Consider the following 19625-nt stretch of genomic DNA (forward strand, 5'->3'; position numbering starts at 1 on the left):
GGGTAAGGGGTAATGGTCCTTTCGTGTGGCGGCATTCAATCTTCTATAGTCAATACATACTCGCCACACATTTTGTACTCTTTTAGTGACCATTTCTCCATTGTCCTTCTTGACCATTGTGATGCCCGACTTCTTGGGGACAACTTGAACCGGGCTTACCCACTCTTTGTCGGAAATAGGGTATATGATATCCGCATCTAGTAGTCGGGTAACCTCTTTCTTCATTACGTCGAGGATGGTGGGGTTGAGTCTCCTTTGCGGTTGCCTAACTGGCTTGGCTCCATCTTGGAGAAATATCCTATGCATGCACTTGCGGGGGTCAATTCCCATAATATCCGCTAGGCTCCATCCTATTGCTTTCTTGTGCTTCTTGAGAACATCTAGGAGCTTCCCCTCTTCTTCACTTGAGAGCTCACTAGCAATAATGACTGTAAATCTTTGGTTCTCCTCTAAGAAAGCTTACTTCAAATGAGATGGAAGGGGCTTCAATTCACTTTTTGTCTCAAGATGAGGTTCCTTTCCATCAAGCTCATGGAGTTCACTCTTGACAACTTCTTCAGGTTCATCTTCTTGGTCATCCATCTCCTCAACAGTGGGGTAGCACAATTTTTCATGATCCTCTTCTTGCACTTCTGCTACCACTTCATCAATCATATCACATCGGAGCATGGAGTGTTCATCAGGAGGATGTTTCATGGCTTCCTCTAAATTGAACTTGATAGTCTTGTCTCCAACCCCAAAAGAATATATACCGGTGAAGGCATCCAACTTGAATTTAGAGGTTTTGAGAAAGGGTCTACCAAATAGGACGGAAGATGAGCTTCTACTTTCTGTTGGAGGCATCTCAAGGATGTAAAAGCCAATCGGAAAAACCAAATCCTTAATTGTCATGAGTACATCTTCAGCTATTCCCATTACTGTGATCACACTTTTATCGGCTAAGGCAAACCTCGCCGCTGACTTCTTCAATGGAGCTAAATTCAACCGCACATAGATGGACAGCGGCATGATGCTTACACAAGCTCCAAAGTCACACATACAATCATGAAAAGTGTATCCACCAATACGACAAGACACTAAGCACGGTCCAGGGTCACCACATTTTCTTGGAATAAGTTCCATCAAGGAAGAAATCGAACTACCCAAGGATAGTGTCTCCAATTCTCCTAACCTATTCTTGTGTGTACACAAGTCTTTCAAAAATTTTGCATACTTGGGAATTTGTTGGATAGCATCAAGGAGTGGTATGGTCACCTCGACCTTTTTGAACACTTGAAGCATGTCCAAATCAAATTCCAGTGTCTTCTTCGCTTTCTTCACCATAGAAGGAAATGGAATGGGAATTGACTCATCAACTATGGCTTTCCTCTAGAGTTCCTTGAGGTTTACTCCTTCTTCCTCATGCTTTTTGTCTACCACCTGTTCTTCGTGTGGAGCTCCAACAACTACCTCTTCCTCATACATTTCTCCCATGACCTTTGGAGGTATCTCCTCTAATGTAGTCCCCGACCGTAGAGTAATGGCGTTAAGACCGCCTCTTGGGTTTGGTTGGGGTTGGGATGGAAGGTTGGAGGAACTTGAGGGTTGAGTGGTGTTGTTATTAGGAGTTGGTGGTTGGCTTGACATGTTCATTTTTGAGAGCATGTTGGTGAGATTGGCTAATTGAGTGTTCAAAGCCTCGAATTGAGCCTTGTTGATCTCATCTCGTTTTTCCATAGCGGCTCTAAGCTCATCAACTTGATTGTTGGAAGATGGAGAAGTCTGGTTTTGTTGTCTGTGGTGCGGTGTTTGGTACTTGGTGTAGTTGTTTTGGTTTTGGTTGGGGTGGGCTTGGTTGGCTTGGTAGTTGGTATTGTTATGGTGGTATTGGGATAAAGGTTGGTTGTTGTTGTGATGAGAAGAAGGGTTGTTCCATCTTTAGTTTTGATTGCTTCCTTGTGCATTATCTCTCCACCCTTGATGTTGATTACTACCTTGATGGTAGTTGTTTTGACCTTGAGGAGGGTATGGTGGACAGTTGTTGTAATTCACATTGGCTACCACAAAGCCATGTTCCTCTTGAATTTGATGGCATTGGTCGGTATAATGTGTGGTACTAGAGCACAACCCACAAATCCTAGGAGGGCCTTCAAGTTGAGCAACCGGAGGTGGGGCTTGGACAACTTGGATGGAGTAGTACTCCCTTTGATCTCTTTGCATTTGTGTAAGGATGGTGGTCATATCCCCAAGTGCCTTGGTTAGACTTGCTTCGGAGGGGGGCGGTTCTACCACACCCTTGTGGGAGTTACTTCTCACTCTTGTATGTTGTATAGATTCGACAACATCCTTTATCAAATCCCAAGCTTCTCCCTCCGTCTTATTTTTCGAAAGGGAACCGCCACTAGAGGCGATAAGCAATCTTCTATCTTCCGCACAAAGACCTCCGGTAAAGTAGCTAATGAGCAAGCGAGTGGTCATTCCGTGGTGTGGACATGACTCCAATAGCCTCTTGAACCGAGACTAATACTCATACATACTCTCTTGGTCTCTTTGCATTATGCCCGAAATCTCTTTCCGGATGTACTCGGTCTTCTCCGGTGGGAAGAACTTATCAAGAAACTCTCTTCTCAAGAAATCCCAATTAGTCACAATATCATCCGGCAGCGAATAGAACCATGTTTTTGCTTGCGGTTCAAGAGAAAAAGGAAAGGAAAAAACCATGATTGCTACCTCATCGGCTCCATGTCTTCGAGCCGTAGAACAAGCAACATGAAAATCCTTCAAATGTTGGATGGGGTCTTGACCCGGCAACCCATGATACTTAGGAAGTAGATTTATCAAGCTACTCTTCAACTCAAAGTTTGGATCAAGGTTAGGATACCTTGCTTGCAACGGTTGAAGTATGATATCCGGAGCTCCTTGCTCATGCAAAGTGATCCGGCGTGGCTCCGCCATGTGTGGCTCACCTGTAGGATGTAAAGATGTATCAGTAGTGCCAACCGAAGAATAGGAAGTAGCGGACTCCAAGTCACTCTCGGTGTCGTCTAGTGACTCGGCGTTTCCCTCGAGAGAGGCCGAAGTACTAGGCGTATAGTCCAATCGCCTTTTAGCTTGCCGAGTGTGTAACAAAGTTCTTTCGATCTCGGGATCAAAGTTGGCTAAGCTAGAATTCGGTTGAGACTGAGTCATCAAACTTGAAAGTCATAGTACAAATGCAAAACAATTCTAAACTATAGCTAAGTATTGAAAAAGCAAAATATCTACAATATTCACATATTCACATAACCAATATCAAGGCATATGTTACAACCATTCCCCAGCAACGGTGCCAAAAATTTGACACGACTCCCAAGGGTGTATTGGTAAATAGTCTCTTTAGTAAAACCGCGTTGTAAGTATAGCTCTACCAACAACAATCCTCGGGAGGTCAAATTTAGAAGAGGGATTTGGTTGTCACAAGTTCAACCCCAATAGAACAACCGAAGTATTCAAACCTCGGGTCGTCTGATAAGAGAACTTTTGTGTGGTCTAGAAATTTGCGAATAAATCCTCGTTGCAAGTATAGTTTCTAAACCTTCAAAAGTCCTTTCATACAAACGTTTTGGGTGTCACAAGTAAAAAACCCCTTTAGAAATTGTTAACCGAGTATTCAAACCTCGGGTCGTCTTCTCAAGGAACTACGAGGAAGTATGTTCTTATTATTGGTTATAAAGGTTGTAATCGGGGTTTAGAAGGTGAGAAGCAAGTAATTTAAATGATGAGTGAATTAAATGGCAATTAAAAATAAATAATAATTGCAAAACAACTTTTGGCAAGATAAGGGAATTTAGAGGTCTAACTTAGTTATCTCTCTCAACTATAATAAAAGTTGAATCTAAACTCCACTTGGTCAACCTTTGCCAGGGCAAAGGAAAGTCAAGGGACTAATTAAACTGACCTTTGAATCCTAATTATTTCCGAAGAAAAGGTTGGGATTATTCAGGTTCAGCTCAATTAGCAAGATAACGGTTATTAATTATGTTGAGTCTAATAACTGTTGAGTTACTAAATTCTTAATCAGAACCAAAAGGGGAAAAAGTAAAATTGCTGGAATAAAATATCTTTAATTCGTAAACAATGATAATCATAAATTAACAAGAGCAATAATAAACTGAAAATACCTCAATATCATTAATTCAAATAATAATCTGGAACATGGAATAATTCATAAATTAAATTATAAAAGTAAATGATCAATTCAAATGCTGGAATAAATAATTATGGAACTAAAATAGAAGAACATTAAAACCTGGATCCAGAGTTACTCTTAAAACAAGAAGAAATCCTAAATCCTAAAAAGAGAGAGAGAGAATCTCTCTCTAGACTAAATCTAAATCATGGAAAAGTAGAATTATGTGAGCCATCTTGAATGGATGCATTCCCCTACTTCATAACCTCTGGTCTATGCCTTCTGGACTTGGATTTGGGCCAAAAAGGGCTTTAGAACTCGCTGGGGCGTGTTCTGTAGTTTTCTGGTGAGTGGCCTCTGTCACGCGTCCGCGTGGGTCACGCGGTCTCGTTATTCGGAGCTTTTCCTTGCCACGCGGTCACGTCAGTCATGCGACCACGTCATGTGTGTTCTGCTAGAGGTGCGCGGTCGCTTCAGTCATGCGGCCGCGTCGCTGCTGATTCGTGCTTAGCACGCGATCGCGTTGTCCATGCGATCGCATGGATACCAGTTTCCTTAAAGCTCCGTTTTGCTTTCTCCTTTCCCTTTGGTATGTTTCCTTTTTCATCCTTTAAGTCATTCTGCCTTAGAAACTCTGAAACTACTCAACACACTAATCATGGCATCGAATGGAAATAAAGGTAATTAAAATAACTAATTTTCAAAGCTTAGGAAACATGTTTTTCACGATATGACATAATAAGGGAGGGAAAGTAAAACCATGCAATTAATGTGAATAAGTAGGTGAAGGATTGTATAAATCACTCAAATTAAGCACAAAATATCTCATGAAATATGGGTTTATCAACCTCCCCACACTTAAACACTAGCATGTCCTCATGCTAAATCCAAGGTAAATAAATGAGGTTATAGTGATGGAATGCAATGCAATCTAAATTAAATGCAACTACCTAAATGAATGATGCATCATGCAACTCTAATTTATTCACTCATATATAAAGCTTACATGTAGCTAAGTTAATTCACATTCTCAAGGAGTTATGTATATATATATAGCCAACCCTTAAATAATAAAGCATTTTAGCAAATGAGATGGGAAAGAAAACATTGTACAAACTTGCAAAACAATTAGTAAATTTGAAGCACAGATATATGTTGATGAGTTATTGAACCCTCACTGGATTTTGTGTTTACTCTCTAGTCACTCAGTGTTTATTGGGTTTATTCACTCTATTTTTCTTTTTATTCTTACTTTCTTATAGTTTTGTTTTTCATCTAACCAATCAACAATTATAATATATAGTCATACCAAAAAGTCATGAGGTCTTTAATTAAGGTTGTAATGGGGCCAAGGTAAAGGTAAGGATTTATGTATATGGTCAAGTGAGCTAATAAGTGAATCCTTAATTAGACTAAGATCTCACCCAACATACATATTTAGCAAGAAAAAACTTCTTTACCTATTTTTCCATATTTCCCACTTATTGTTACATGCTCATGTTTCACTTTTTATTTTTATCCCATGTGCATTGTATTCATTGGGGGAATTTCTTTTTGTATCCCCTTTTATTTAGATGCTGAAAATTTTTTTTTCTTATGCACATGTGATGAGCGGATAATTTGTACGCTTTTTGACATTGTTTTTAGTATGTTTTTAGTATGATCTAGTTAGTTTTTAGTATATTTTTATTAGTTTTTAGTTAAAATTCACTTTTCTGGACTTTACTATGAGTTTGTGTGTTTTTCTGGCTGAAATTGAGGGACCTGAGCAAAAATCTGATTCAGAGACTAAAAAGGACTGCAGATGCTGTTGGATTCTGACCTCCCTGCACTCGAAGTGGATTTTCTAGAGCTACAGAAGCCCAATTGGCGCGCTCTCAACGGCGTTGGAAAGTAGACATCCTGGACTTTTCAGCAATATATGATAGTCCATACTTTGTCCAATATTTGATGGCCCGAACCGGCATTCAAAGTCACCTTCAGAATTTCCAGCGTTAAACGCCGGAACTGGCACAAGGATGGGAGTTAAACGCCCAAACTGGCACCAACGCTGGCGTTTAACTCCAAGAAGAGTCTCTACACGAAAATGCTTCAATGCTCAGCCCAAGCACACACCAAGTGGGCCCGGAAGTGGATTTTTATGTCATTTACTCATCTCTGTAAACCCTAGGCTACTAGTTCTCTATATATAGGACCTTTTACTATTGTATTTTCATCTTCTGATCTTTGGAATCTTTTGATCTTTAGATCTTTTGATCATTGGGAGGTTGGCCATTCGGCCATGCCTAGACCTTGTTCTTATGTATTTTCAATGGTGGAGTTTCTACACACCATAGATTAAGGTGTGGAGCTCTGCTGTACCTCGAGTATTAATGCAATTACTATTGTTCTTCTATTCAATTCCGCTTGTTCTTGTTCCAAGATATCACTTGTCCTTCAACTTGATGAATGGGATGATCCGTGACACTCATCATCGTTCTCACCTATGAACGTGTGACTGACAACCACCTCCGTTCTACCTTAGATTGGGTGAATATCTCTTGGATTCCTGATACACGATGCATGGTTGATCGCCTGACAACCGAGCGCTCGCCTGACAACCGAGCCAGCCATTCCGTGAGATCAGCATCTTCGTGGTATAGGCTAGAACTGATGGCGGCATTCAAGAGAATCCGGAAGGTCTAACCTTGTCTGTGGTATTCTGAGTAGGATTCGATGATTGAATGACTGTGACGAGCTTCAAACTCCTGAAGGCGGGGCGTTAGTGACAGACGCAAAAGAATCACTGGATTCTATTTCGGCCTGATTGAGAACCGACAGATGGATAGCCGTGCCGTGATAGGGTGCGTTGAACATTTCCACTGAGAGGATGGGAGGTAGCCACTGACAACGGTGAAACCCTTGCATAAGCTTGCCATGGAAAGGAGTAAGAAGGATTGGATGAAGACAGTAGGAAAGCAGAGAGACGGAAGGGACCCAGCATCTTCATACGCTTATCTGAAATTCCCACCAATGAATTACATAAGTATCTCTATCTTTATCTTTATGTTTTATTCATCATTCATATCCATTTGAGTTTGCCTGACTAAGATTTACAAGGTGACCATAGCTTGCTTCATACCAACAATCTCTGTGGGATCGACCCTTACTCGCGTAAGGTTTATTACTTGGACGACCCAGTACACTTGCTGGTTAGTTGTGCGAAGTTGTAGTGATCACAATTTCGTCCACCAAGTTTTTGGCGCCATTGCCGGGGATTGTTCGAGTATGGACAACTGACGGTTCATCTTGTTGCTTAGATTAGGTATTTTTCTTCAGAGTTCTTAAGAATGAATTCTAGTGTTTCAAGGTGATGTTCTTATCATCACCAAAGCTGATTGATTTTCATTAATTTAGCTCTTGAATGCAATGTCCTGCTGAAGCTTGTTCAGCCATGTCTAATTTCTTTAGACTGAAGCTTTAGACTAACATTGCATGATTCCTGGAATTCTCATTAAGAATTTTGATATCTTTATTTTCTTTTCCACTTAATTTTCGAAAAACACAAAAAAATTACAAAATCATAAAATCCAAAAATGTTTCTTGTTTGAGTCTAGAGTCTCATGTTAAGTTTGGTGTCAATTGCATGTTTTTGTTCCTCTTGCATTCATGCATGTGTCTTCATTAATCTTCAAGTTGTTCTTGAAAATTTCATTGCTCTGATCTTTGAATTCTATTGACTTGAGTGTTTTTGTGTCTCATATGCATTCTCATTTTGTTAGTGTCAGTAGTATACAAACTGCTAAGTTTGGTGTCTTGCATGCATTGTTATTTAATTTTAGTTACATTTTGATTATTAAAAATCCAAAAATATTTTTAATTTGTGTCTTTTCAAGTCAATAATACAGAGAATTGAAGATTCAGAACATACAGCTGAGGCATTGCACAGAAAAAAAGGCTGGGCGTTCAAAATGCCCAGTGAAGAAGGGCAGACTGGCGTTTAAACGCCAGCCAGGGTGCCTGGCTGGGCGTTTAACGCCCAAAAGGGTAGAGTTTTGGGCGTTAAACGCTAGAATGTGCACCATTCTGGGCGGTTAACGCCAGGATGGCACAAGAGGGAAGATTTTGTTTTCAAATCAAATTTTTTTTTAGTTTTCAAAATCTTTTCAAAATCAAATCTTTTTCAAATCATATCTTTTCAATCAATACTTTTTCAAAATCAATTTCTTTCTATTTTCAAAAATACTTGCTATCAATTAATGATTTGATTCAACATTTCAAGTATGTTGCCTTTTCTGTTGAGAAAGGTTTAATGTTTGAATCATATATTTTCTTGATAGCCAAGTCATTAGTTTTTAAAATCAAATCTTTTTTAAAATGTTTTTCAAATCATATCTTCTCAATCACATCTTTTTAAAATCAATCATATCCTCTTAACCACATCTTTTTCAAAATAGTTTTCAATCATATCTTTTTAATTTCTAATTTCAAAATCACTTGATTTCTTTTCCACTCTTGGTTTTTGAAAATCAATTAAGGTTTTTCAAAATGTTTTCAAAATCTTTGACTTAATTTTCGAAAATTACTTCTCCTCTTTTCACATCCTTCTATTTATGGACTAACACTATTCCTTAATGAACAATTCGAACTCCATCTTTCTTGATAAGTTCGAATTTTCTACTTCTGCCTTCTATTTTTCTTTTCCTCTGACACCTCAAGGAATCTCTATACTGTGACATAGAGGATTCCACGTTTTCTTGTTCTCTTCTCTTTCATATGAGCAGGAGCAAAGACAAAAGCATTCTTGTTGAGGCTGACCCTGAACCTGAAAGGACCTTGAAGCGAAAGCTAAGAGAAGCTAAGGCACAATTCTCTGTAGAGGACCTAACAGAAATCTTCAAGGAAGAAGAACCTATGGCAGCCGAAAACAACAACAATGCCAATAATGCAAGGAGGGTGCTGGGTGACTTTACTGCACCTACTCCCGACTTCTATGGGAGAAGCATCTCTATCCCTGCCATTGGAGCAAACAACTTTGAGCTTAAGCCTCAATTAGTTTCTCTAATGCAACAGAATTGCAAGTTCCATGGACTTCCATTGGAAGATCCTCATCAGTTCTTAGCTGAGTTCTTGCAAATCTGTGACACTGTCAAGACTAATGGGGTTGACCCTGAGGTCTACAGACTTATGCTATTCCCTTTTGCTGTAAGAGACAGAGCTAGGACATGGTTGGATTCTCAACCTAAAGTAAGCCTGAACTCTTGGGAAAAGCTAGTCAATGCCTTCTTGGCAAAGTTCTTTCCACCTCAAAAATTGAGTAAGCTTAGAGTGAAAGTCCAAACCTTCAGACAGAAGGAAGGAGAATCCCTCTATGAAGCTTGGGAAAGATACAAACAATTAATCAGAAAGTGTCCCTCTGATATGCTTTCTGAATGGAGCATCATAGGTATTTTCTATGATGGTCTCTCTGAACTATCCAAGATGTCTTTGGATAGCTCTGCTGGAGGATCTCTTCATCTGAAGAAGACGCCTACAGAAGCTCAAGAACTAATTGAAATGGTTGCAAATAACCAATTCATGTACACTTCTGAAGGGAATCCTGTGAACAATGGGACAAATCAGAAGAAATGAGTTCTTGAGATTGACACTCTGAATGCCATACTGGCTCAGAACAAAATATTGACTCAGCAAGTCAATATGATTTCTCAAAGTCTGTCTGGAATGCAAAATGCACCAAGCAGTACTAAGGAAGCTTCATTTGAAGAAGAAGCTTATGATTCTGAGACCCATTCAATGGAAGAGGTGAATTACATGGGAGAACCCTATGGAAACACCTATAATCCTTCATGGAGAAATCATCCAAATCTCTCATGGAAGGATCAACAGAGACCTCAACAAGGTTTCAACAATAATAATGGTGGAAGAAACAGGTTTAGCAATGGCAAGCCTTTTCCATCATCTTCTCAGCAACAGACAGAGAGTTCTAAGCAGAACACCTCTGACTTAGCAACCATGGTCTCTGATCTAATCAAAACCACTCAAAGTTTCAGGACTGAAACAAGGTCCTCCATTAGAAATTTGGAGGCACAAGTGGGACAGCTGAGCAAGAAAATTACTGAACTCCCTCCTAGTACTCTCCCAAGCAATACAGAAGAAAATCCAAAAGAAGAGTGCAAGGCCATCAACATGGCCGAATTAGGAGAGGAGGGAGAGGCAGTGAACGCCACTGAGGAAGACCTCAATGGACGTCCACTGACCTCCAATGAGTTCCCCAAAGAGGAACCATGGGAATCTGAGGCTCAAAATGAGACCATAGAGATTTCATTGGACTTACTTCTGCCATTCATGAGCTCTGATGAGTATTCTTCCTCTGAAAAGGATGAGTATGTCACTGAAGAGCAAGTTGCTAAATACCTTGGAGCAATCATGAAGCTAAATGACAAGTTATTTGGAAATGAGACTTGGGAGGATGAACTCCCTTTGCTCACCAAAGAACTGGATGACTTGTCTAGGCAGAAATTACCTCAAAAGAGATAGGATCCTGGGAAGTTTTCAATACCTTGTACCATAGGTAGCATGACCTTCAAGAAGGCCTTGTGTGACCTAGGGTCAAGTGTAAACCTCATGCCTCTCTCTGTAATGGAGAAGCTAGGGATCATTGAGGTGCAAGCTGCAAGAATCTCACTAGAGATGGCAGACAACTCAAGAAAACAAGCTTATGGACTTGTAGAGGATGTTCTGGTAAAAGTTGAAGACCATTACATCCCTGCTGATTTCATAGTCCTAGAGACTGGGAAGTGCATGGATGAATCCATCATCCTTGGCAGACCCTTCCTAGCCACAGCAAAGGCTGTGATTGATGTTGATAGAGGAGAAATGATCATTCAAGTGAATGAAGAATCCTTTATGTTTAAGGCTCAAGGATATCCCTCTGTCACCATGGAGAGGAAGCATGAAGAGCTTCTCTCAAAACAGAGTCAAACAGAGCCCCCACAGTCAAACTTTAAGCTTGGTGTTGGGAGGCCACAACCAACTTCTAAGTTTGGTGTTGAACCCCCACATTCAAACTCTAAGTTTGGTGTAGGGAGGTTCCAACATTGCTCTGAGTATCTGTGAGGCTCCATGAGAGCCCTCTATCAAGCTACTGACATTAAAGAAACGCTGGTTGGGAGGCAACCCAATGTTATATTTTATTTATTTTCTTTTGTTATTTTATGTTTTCTGTAGGTTGATGATCATGAGAAGTCACAAAATCAATTGAAAAAGCAAAAACAGAATAAAAAACAGAAAGAAAAACAGCACACCCTGGAGGAAGATCCTGCTGGCGTTTAAACGCCAGTAAGGTTAGCAGATGGGCGTTTAACGCCCAGTCTGGCACCATTCTGGGCGTTTAACGCAAGAAAGGGGCACCAGACTGGCGTTAAACGCCATTAAAGGGCAAGAACTTGGCGTTAAACGCCAGAAATGGGCACCAGCCCGGCGTTTAACGCCAGATTTGGCACAAAGAGCAAATTTGCTCGCCACTTGGTGCAGGGATGACTTTTCCTTGACACCTCAGGATCTGTGGACCCCACAGGATCCCCACCTACCCCACCACTCTCTCTCTTCTTCATCCATTCACCAATCACCTCAACTCCTCTTCCCCAAAAACCCTTCACCTATCAAATCCCATCTTTCTCTTCACCACTCACATCCATCCTTCATAAAACCCCACCTACCTCACCATTCAAATTCAAACCACTTTCCCACCCAAACCCTCCCATAGATGACCGAACCATCACCCTCCCCCCACTCCTATATAAACCCATCTTCACTCCTTCATTTTCCCACAACATAAACACTCTATCTCCTCATTTCTTCTTCTTCTACTCTCTTCTTTCTTCTTTTGCTCGAGGACGAGCAAACCTTTTAAGTTTGGTGTGGTAAAAGCATTGCTTTTTGTTTTTTCATAACCATTTATGGCATCCAAGGCCGGAGAAACCTCTAGAAAGAGGAAAGGGAAGGCAAAAGCTTCCACCTCCGAGTCATGGGAGATGGAGAGATTCATCTCAAGGGTGCATCAAGACGACTTCTATGAAGTTGTGGCCTTGAAGAAGGTGATCCCCGAGGTCCCTTTCAAACTCAAAAAGAGTGAATATCCGGAGATCCGACATGAGATCCGAAGAAGAGGTTGGGAAGTTCTTACCAACCCCATTCAACAAGTCGGAATCTTAATGGTTCAAGAGTTCTATGCCAATGCATGGATCACCAAGAACCATGATCAAAGTGTGAACGCGGATCCAAAGAATTGGCTTACTATGGTTCGGGGGAAATACTTGGATTTTAGTCCGGAAAATGTAAGGTTGGCATTAAACTTGCCTATGATGCAAGGAGATGAACACCCTTACACTAGAAGGGTCAACTCTGATCAAAGGTTGGACCAAGTCCTCACAGTCATTTGTGAAGAGGGCGCTCAATGGAAGAGAAACTCAAGAGGGAAGCCAGTTCAACTGAGAAGGCATGACCTCAAGCCCATCACTAAGAAAAGGATGGAGCAAGCATGAGGAAATTCCTCCTCATAAAATCCCTGAGATGCCTCAAGGGATGCACTTTCCTCCACAAAACTATTGGGAGCAAATCAACACCTCCCTAGGAGAATTGAGTCCAACATGGGACAACTAAGGGTGGAACACCAAGAACATTCCATCCTCCTCCATGAGATAAGAGAAGATCAAAGAACCATGAGAGAGGAACAACAAAGACAAGGAAGAGACATTGAGGAGCTCAAGCACTCCATAAGACCTTCAAGAGGAAGAACAAGCCGCCATCACTAAGGTGGACCCGTTCTTTAATTTCCTTGTTCTTTATTTTTCTGTTTTTCGAAATTTTATGCTTATGTTTATCTATGTTTGTGTCTTGTGATCATTAGTGTCTTAGTGTCTATGCCTTAAAGTTATGAATGTCCTATAAATCCATCACCTTTCTTAAATGAAAACTGTTTTTATTACAAAAGAACAAGAAGTACAGGATTTCGAATTCATCTTTAAAACTAGCTTAATTAGTTTGATGTGGTGACAATACTTTTTGTTTTCTGAATGTATGCTTGAACAGTGCATATGTCTTTTGAGCTTGTTGTTCATGAATGTTAAAATTGTTGGCTATTGAAAGAATGATGAAAAAGGAGACATGTTACTGAGGATCTGAAAAATCATAAAAATGATTCTTGAAGCAAGAAAAAGCAGTGAATTCAAAAAAAAAAAAAACGAAAAAAAAGGGAGAAAAAGAAAAAGAAAGAAAAAGAAAGAAATGAAGTTGTGATCCAAGGCAAAAAGAGTGTGCTTAAGAACCCTGGACACCTCTAATTGGGGACTCTAGCAAAGCTGAGTCACAATCTGAAAAGGTTCACCTAGTTATGTGTCTGTGGCATGTATGTATCCGGTGGTAATACTGGAAGACAGAGTGCTTTGGGCCACGGCCAAGACTCATAAAGTAGCTGTGTTCAAGAATCATCATACTTAACTAGGAGAATCAATAACACTATCTGGACTCTGAGTTCCTAGAGAAGCCAATCATTCTGAATTTCAAAGGATAAAGTGAGATGCCAAAACTGTTCGGAGGCAAAAAGCTACTAGTCCCGCTCATCTAATTGGAGCTAAGTTTCATTGATAATTTGGAGTCTATAGTATATTCTCTTCTTTTTATCTTATTTGATTTTCAGTTGCTTGGGGACAAGCAACAATTTAATTCTGGTGTTGTGATGAGCGGATAATTTGTACGCTTTTTGGCATTGTTTTTAGTATGTTTTTAGTATGATCTAGTTAGTTTTTAGTATATTTTTATTAGTTTTTAGTTAAAATTCACTTTTCTGGACTTTACTATGAGTTTTTCTGTGATTTCAGGTATTTTCTGGCTGAAATTGAGGGACCTGAGCAAAAATCTGATTCAGAGACTAAAAAGGACTGCAGATGCTGTTGGATTCTGACCTCCCTGCACTCGAAGTAGATTTTCTGGAGCTACAGAAGACCAATTGGCGCGCTCTCAACGGCGTTGGAAAGTAGACATCTTGGGCTTTCCAGCAATATATGATAGTCCATACTTTGCCCAAGATTTGATGGCCCAAATCGGCATTCAAAGTCACCTTCAGAATTCCCAGCGTTAAACGCCGGAACTGGCACAAGGATGGGAGTTAAACGCCCAAACTGGCACCAAAGCTGGCGTTTAACTCCAAGAAGAGTCTTTACACGAAAATGCTTCAATGCTCAGCCCAAGCACACACCAAGTGGGCCCGGAAGTGGATTTTTATGTCATTTACTCATCTCTGTAAACCCTAGGCTACTAGTTCTCTATATATAGGACCTTTTACTATTGTATTTTCATCTTCTGATCTTTGGAATCTTTTGATTTTTAGATCTTTTGATCATTGGGAGGCTGGCCATTCGGCCATGCCTAGACCTTCTTCTTATGTATTTTCAACGGTGGAGTTTCTACACACCATAAATTAAGGTGTGGAGCTCTGCTGTACCTCGAGTATTAATGCAATTACTATTGTTCTTCTATTCAATTCCGCTTGTTCTTGTTCCAAGATATCACTTGTCCTTCAACTTGATGAATGTGATGATCCGTGACACTCATCATCATTCTCACCTATGAACGTGTGACTGACAACCACCTCCGTTCTACCTTAGATTGGGTGAATATCTCTTGGATTCCTGATACACGATGCATGGTTGATCGCCTGACAACCGAGCGCTCGCCTGACAACCGAGCCAGCCATTCCGTGAGATCAGCATCTTCGTGGTATAGGCTAGAACTGATGGCGGCATTCAAGAGAATCCGGAAGGTCTAACCTTGTCTGTGGTATTCTGAGTAGGATTCGATGATTGAATGACTGTGACGAGCTTCAAACTCCTGAGGGCGGGGCGTTAGTGACAGACGCAAAAGAATCACTGCTGATGAGTCTCCTCTTGCCTGGGATTGAATGCTCAGTGGCTGCCTGCTGATGAGTCTCCTCCTGGAAATGAGTCTCTGCCTGGGAATGAGGATCCTCCTCGTGCTCATCCTCCTCCTCCTCTGATGGATCTGATGGAGTGTCGGGCTTGGAGGGGATGTCGGCGCCCTGTGTGATCATCAGCTTCAGATGGGAATAGCGTCGCCTGCTGTGGCGCTCCAATCTCTCATACCGGTGCCTGTTATGGCGCTCCATCTGATCAAGCTGGCGGAATAGACGGTGCACGAGGCGATAAACCGGCTCAGAGGCGGGTGGAGGTGCAGTGGTGGAAGCAGGGGCAGCTGTGGATGAAGAGGGTCCAGCAGACGGAGGGGCTGTCTCATCAGTAGCAGTGACAGGTGGTGGTCTGTAGCCCAAAGCAAGGAAGTTCCTGCTGTGCGGGATGATCTTCCTGCAGTCCACTGCTGGTGGTCGCTCATCGGCATCCTCCCAAGGTACATCAGCCTGACGGCCTAGCCATGTAACCAGATAAGGAAAGGGGAGGGTGCCTCGGACGTGGGCCCTAGCCATATAAAGCCGGATAAAATGAGGCAAGTACAGGTCCTTACCCTCCAGCACACACCAGAGGAGGGTAATCATGGCAACCGGGATCTCAGTCTCATGAGTACTCGGCATCACATAGTTGCTCAAGATTTGATGCCATAGCCGAGCCTCATCATTCAAGTACACTCTCTTGATCCCTCTGGGCATAGTAGTGTTCTGACCCATCTCCCAAGGAACTGTCGGGTCGAGAGCTATTCGTGCCTTCACGGCATCCCAATCAAACTGAATCTGACTCATGTCCTCCTCAGCCTGTGCATAACCATCTGGCTTATCGGACTTGGTTGGGAGCTGGAGAATGGTCTCTATGGCCTCCTCAGTGACCAGAATTTGCTTTCCCCTCAGGTTCACTGCATCAAGGGTAGTAAGGTAGTAGTTGCAATAGAATTCCCGGACCCAAGATGCATTGACCTCTGTCAGTGGTTTCTCCAGAAAGAACCAACCCCTTTGCTTGATTTGCTCAGTGGTGTACTGCTGGAGGGCTTCTGGAATCTTCAAGGAACGTTCCAGGTATAGATTTCTGGAGTTTGCAAAAGTCGGGTACTTCAGCTCACAGTACCGGTTTGCAAATTTTATAGGATCAGTCGAAGGGAGCAGCTGGTCAGCTTTTTCCTGCTCTGTGAAGTTCTTCTCCCGCCATGAGGAATCGTGCATTAGAGCAATGATGGACTGGGAGGAAGCTCCTCGCTTGCGCTTGCCAGTAGCCTTGCCTTTACCTTTCCTCTGTGAAGAAGACATCCTGAAAAACAGAAAACCAGGAAATGGATAAAATAGGAAAGCAAATAGGCAATGCAAACAAAGGAAACTCAAAGCGGGATGGGAGAAATATAATAAGGAAAATGAGGAATTGAAATGTGATTGAATTAATGTTAAATGGAAAGAGAAAAATCAATATGCCATAGTGAAAAAGTTAGAGGAAAGTGAAAATAATCAGAAAAGAGATCAAAAGGGTTAGTATGGTTAGAATTTTGAAAAAGAAATTAGTAAATTAAAATTAGGGAGTTAGTAAAGTGCGGGTTAAAGTAAGGGGCATAGAAAAATTCCATATAACAGTGATTCACAGGTAAGAATAGAAGTACTCATAATCGAACAAGAGAAACAGGGTGATGCTGATTCGAATAGAAATAATAAAAAAAGCAAAAATTGGAATCAGTGAATCACAAATGCAGTTTATGAGCCAAGAAATCAAAGAGGATAAGAAAGTCTGCCATAGCATTCATGAAATGGGCTGGGTAAAGCAGAGTAAAACAGAGTTCAGAAATGCCAAACCAAAACATGAATGAAAATAATTTTCAAAAAAAAAAAAAATTTGGGCAGCATTCCGGCTAAAATTGGATTGTCCCAGAAAATAAACAGCAATCATATCAGTTCATATGAATTAAAAGAAAGCAAGCTGCAGGTACATAGATATAAAAGAAACATAAAAAACTCAATGTAAACAGCAACAACATACAAGAAAGCAACAGATGAATCATGAATATAGTAGCAACAGATTTGCACATAGGATAAAACAGAAGTAAGAACAGTGCAAGGAAACAGACCTAGATCCACTAACCACAGCCTAAGCTACCTAACAACCTAAAAATCCACTACAACATGCAAGTCTAGCTATCCTAATTGTGAACATAAACGGAAAAAATTATTGAAAAATGACGAACGGATAAAAGGGATTTGCGTTTTGCGGAACCTGGTAGGCGGGAGGGGTGGAACGGGGAAGAAGGTGGCTACGGCGGCGTTCGGTGCGGTGGCAGGGCACGGCGTTGAGGTGGCGGCGGAGGTGGGAATTAGGGTTAGTGAGAGAGGAAGAGGATAGTGGATGGGAACGGGGTGGTTGCTGCTGGTTGAAGGGGGTGGGTGGCGGAGAGGGGGGCGCGGCGGGTTGGCCGGCGGTGGGGTATGGTGCTTGCGGTGGCAGTGGCAGAGAGGAGGTAAGAGAGGAAGAAGGAAGAAGAGAGAAGGGGGATGGTACGGCGGTGGCGTCTGGGAGGCGGCGGCGTCGGGGTGGTGGAGTGGCGGCTGGCCGGCGGTGGCTGGGGAAGAAGAAGAGAGAAGGGGAAGAGGGTTAGGGGGAAGGGGGAAGGGCTGCGCGACTGATAGGGTTTGCGTGGCTGGGGGGTTATACTTTTGAATCCATGCGGCCGCGTGGGGCACGCGGTCACGTAGTTGGGACGAAAATGGGAGTGACGCGATCACGTGGGGCGCGCGATTGCATGAGAGGGGGGAAGAAGGTTGACGCGATCGCGTGGGGTTCGCGATCGCGTCGCTGGAATTCGTGCTAAACGCACGACTCCAGCACCGTTTCAGCGCAACTCTCTGTCTCTTTTTGGGGTGATGTGCAATCCATGCGACGCGATCGCGTCGCTCAAGCAGTCGCGTAGGGTTGGTATTGTGCAAATGACGCGATCGCATGGGGCATGCAATCGCGTGGGCCAATTTGTGCGACACGCACAAGGGCCGCACGATTCCAGCCTAACTTTCTATTCGTTGGATCCTTACGCCGATATATATATATATATATATATATATATATATATATATATATCATGCGGCCGCGTGAGTCACGCGGTCGCGCGGATGGTGTTTTCGCAATATGACGCGATCGCATGCTGCAACCCCCTTTTTTTTATACAAATATATGCACGAAAAATGCAGAATGCAATGATTAACATGAATGCTATGCATGATTCCAGGTTTAATAGATTAAAATGAAGAAGGAAAAAGGAAAGCAATCAACAAGAAATAAATTGAAAAAAAAAAGGAGCGATCATACCATGGTAGGTTGTCTCCCACCTAGCACTTTTAGTTAAAGTCCTTAAGTTGGACATTGGAGGAATATCCTGTTATGGTGGCTTATGTTTAAACTCGTCCAAAAATTTCCACCAGTTCTTGGAATGCCAACAGCCTCCGGGGTCCCAAACTAGGCATGTGAAGCTTCTGAGCAGCTTTAAATATATTGTTCGGCTCCCGGGACGACAAATGTCAGAATAAACTCCAGGATTCCAAGCCTTGCTTTTAAATCCGCCTCCGTCCTGATCTACATGTCTCAATCCGGGCGGTTTAAAAATTAGAATCTCACCGTGGTGACCAAACGTTATCCATGATCTGTGCAATTGAGTATGATACCAATCCGTGTACTTCGAGGTGAAGCATGGAACCTTATTGAACCTTATGCACCAGCTCTGAGTACGAGCCATTTCCCTCTTACTCTTAAAGCCGCAGAGAGCTCTAAGCTGGCCATCTGTTTCATGTAAACCATATTCAAGTGAATAAGTAAAATTGTAAGTTAAGGATTGTACCCACTTGAAGCTTGTATTAGGTGGTAGTGGCCTTGGGATAGGTGTTTCTGGTGCTTCTGTAAGTTCTACTCCCTTATGCTCTTCTATGAATTCCTCCACTTCTTTGCAAGAGTCCTCAATTGTATCTGTGTTCGAGTCAAAGTCTTCTATGTCTTCCTCATCACTCAAGTCATAGATTGGAGGTTAAGAGAAATCCACCTCCGCATCATCTTCATATTCACTTGGGGAAGATTCTTCGATTTCAGAGAATTTACTTGCGGATGCAAGTTCATCACCAAAAGAGCTAGACTTGTGAATATCATCATCAAGGGAATTTGCTTCTTGGATTATTCTGTCTGATTCCTCATAAACGACTTGCCTTGGAGATTGTACAGTATCTTCCTTAGCATCAACTGTAGCATCCTGGATGGATTTTTCCTCAATTCTGGATACCCAAGGAAGTTCAGCATCGCCTAGATCTTCAACCAACTCTTCTTCTTGAACAATGACAGCTTCTTCCACTTGTTCTAGTATGAATTCATTCTCTGCCTTGTCCACTGGAGTCTCTAGTATTTCTTTCATGCTACTCTCTTCATCGGGTTGTCCACATGGAGCTGTGGTTGATCCTTGTATATTTGGGCGTTTAGTGGCCCATTGTATTAGTGCGTACTCCAGTTGTTGAATGGTTGTTTAAAAT

General features: G+C 41.9%; 1 non-coding gene across 1 annotated transcript; it reads right to left on the bottom strand.

Moving 5' to 3' along the window:
* Positions 1–9445: 9445 nt before the first annotated feature.
* Positions 9446–9553, bottom strand: LOC112713682 (small nucleolar RNA R71). The gene has a single exon (XR_003158652.1). It is a non-coding gene; the product is annotated as a small nucleolar RNA R71 (small nucleolar RNA).
* Positions 9554–19625: the final 10072 nt, after the last annotated feature.

Source organism: Arachis hypogaea, chromosome 9 (genome assembly GCF_003086295.3).
Source record: "Arachis hypogaea cultivar Tifrunner chromosome 9, arahy.Tifrunner.gnm2.J5K5, whole genome shotgun sequence".
NCBI classification, from domain to species: Eukaryota; Viridiplantae; Streptophyta; class Magnoliopsida; order Fabales; family Fabaceae; genus Arachis; species Arachis hypogaea.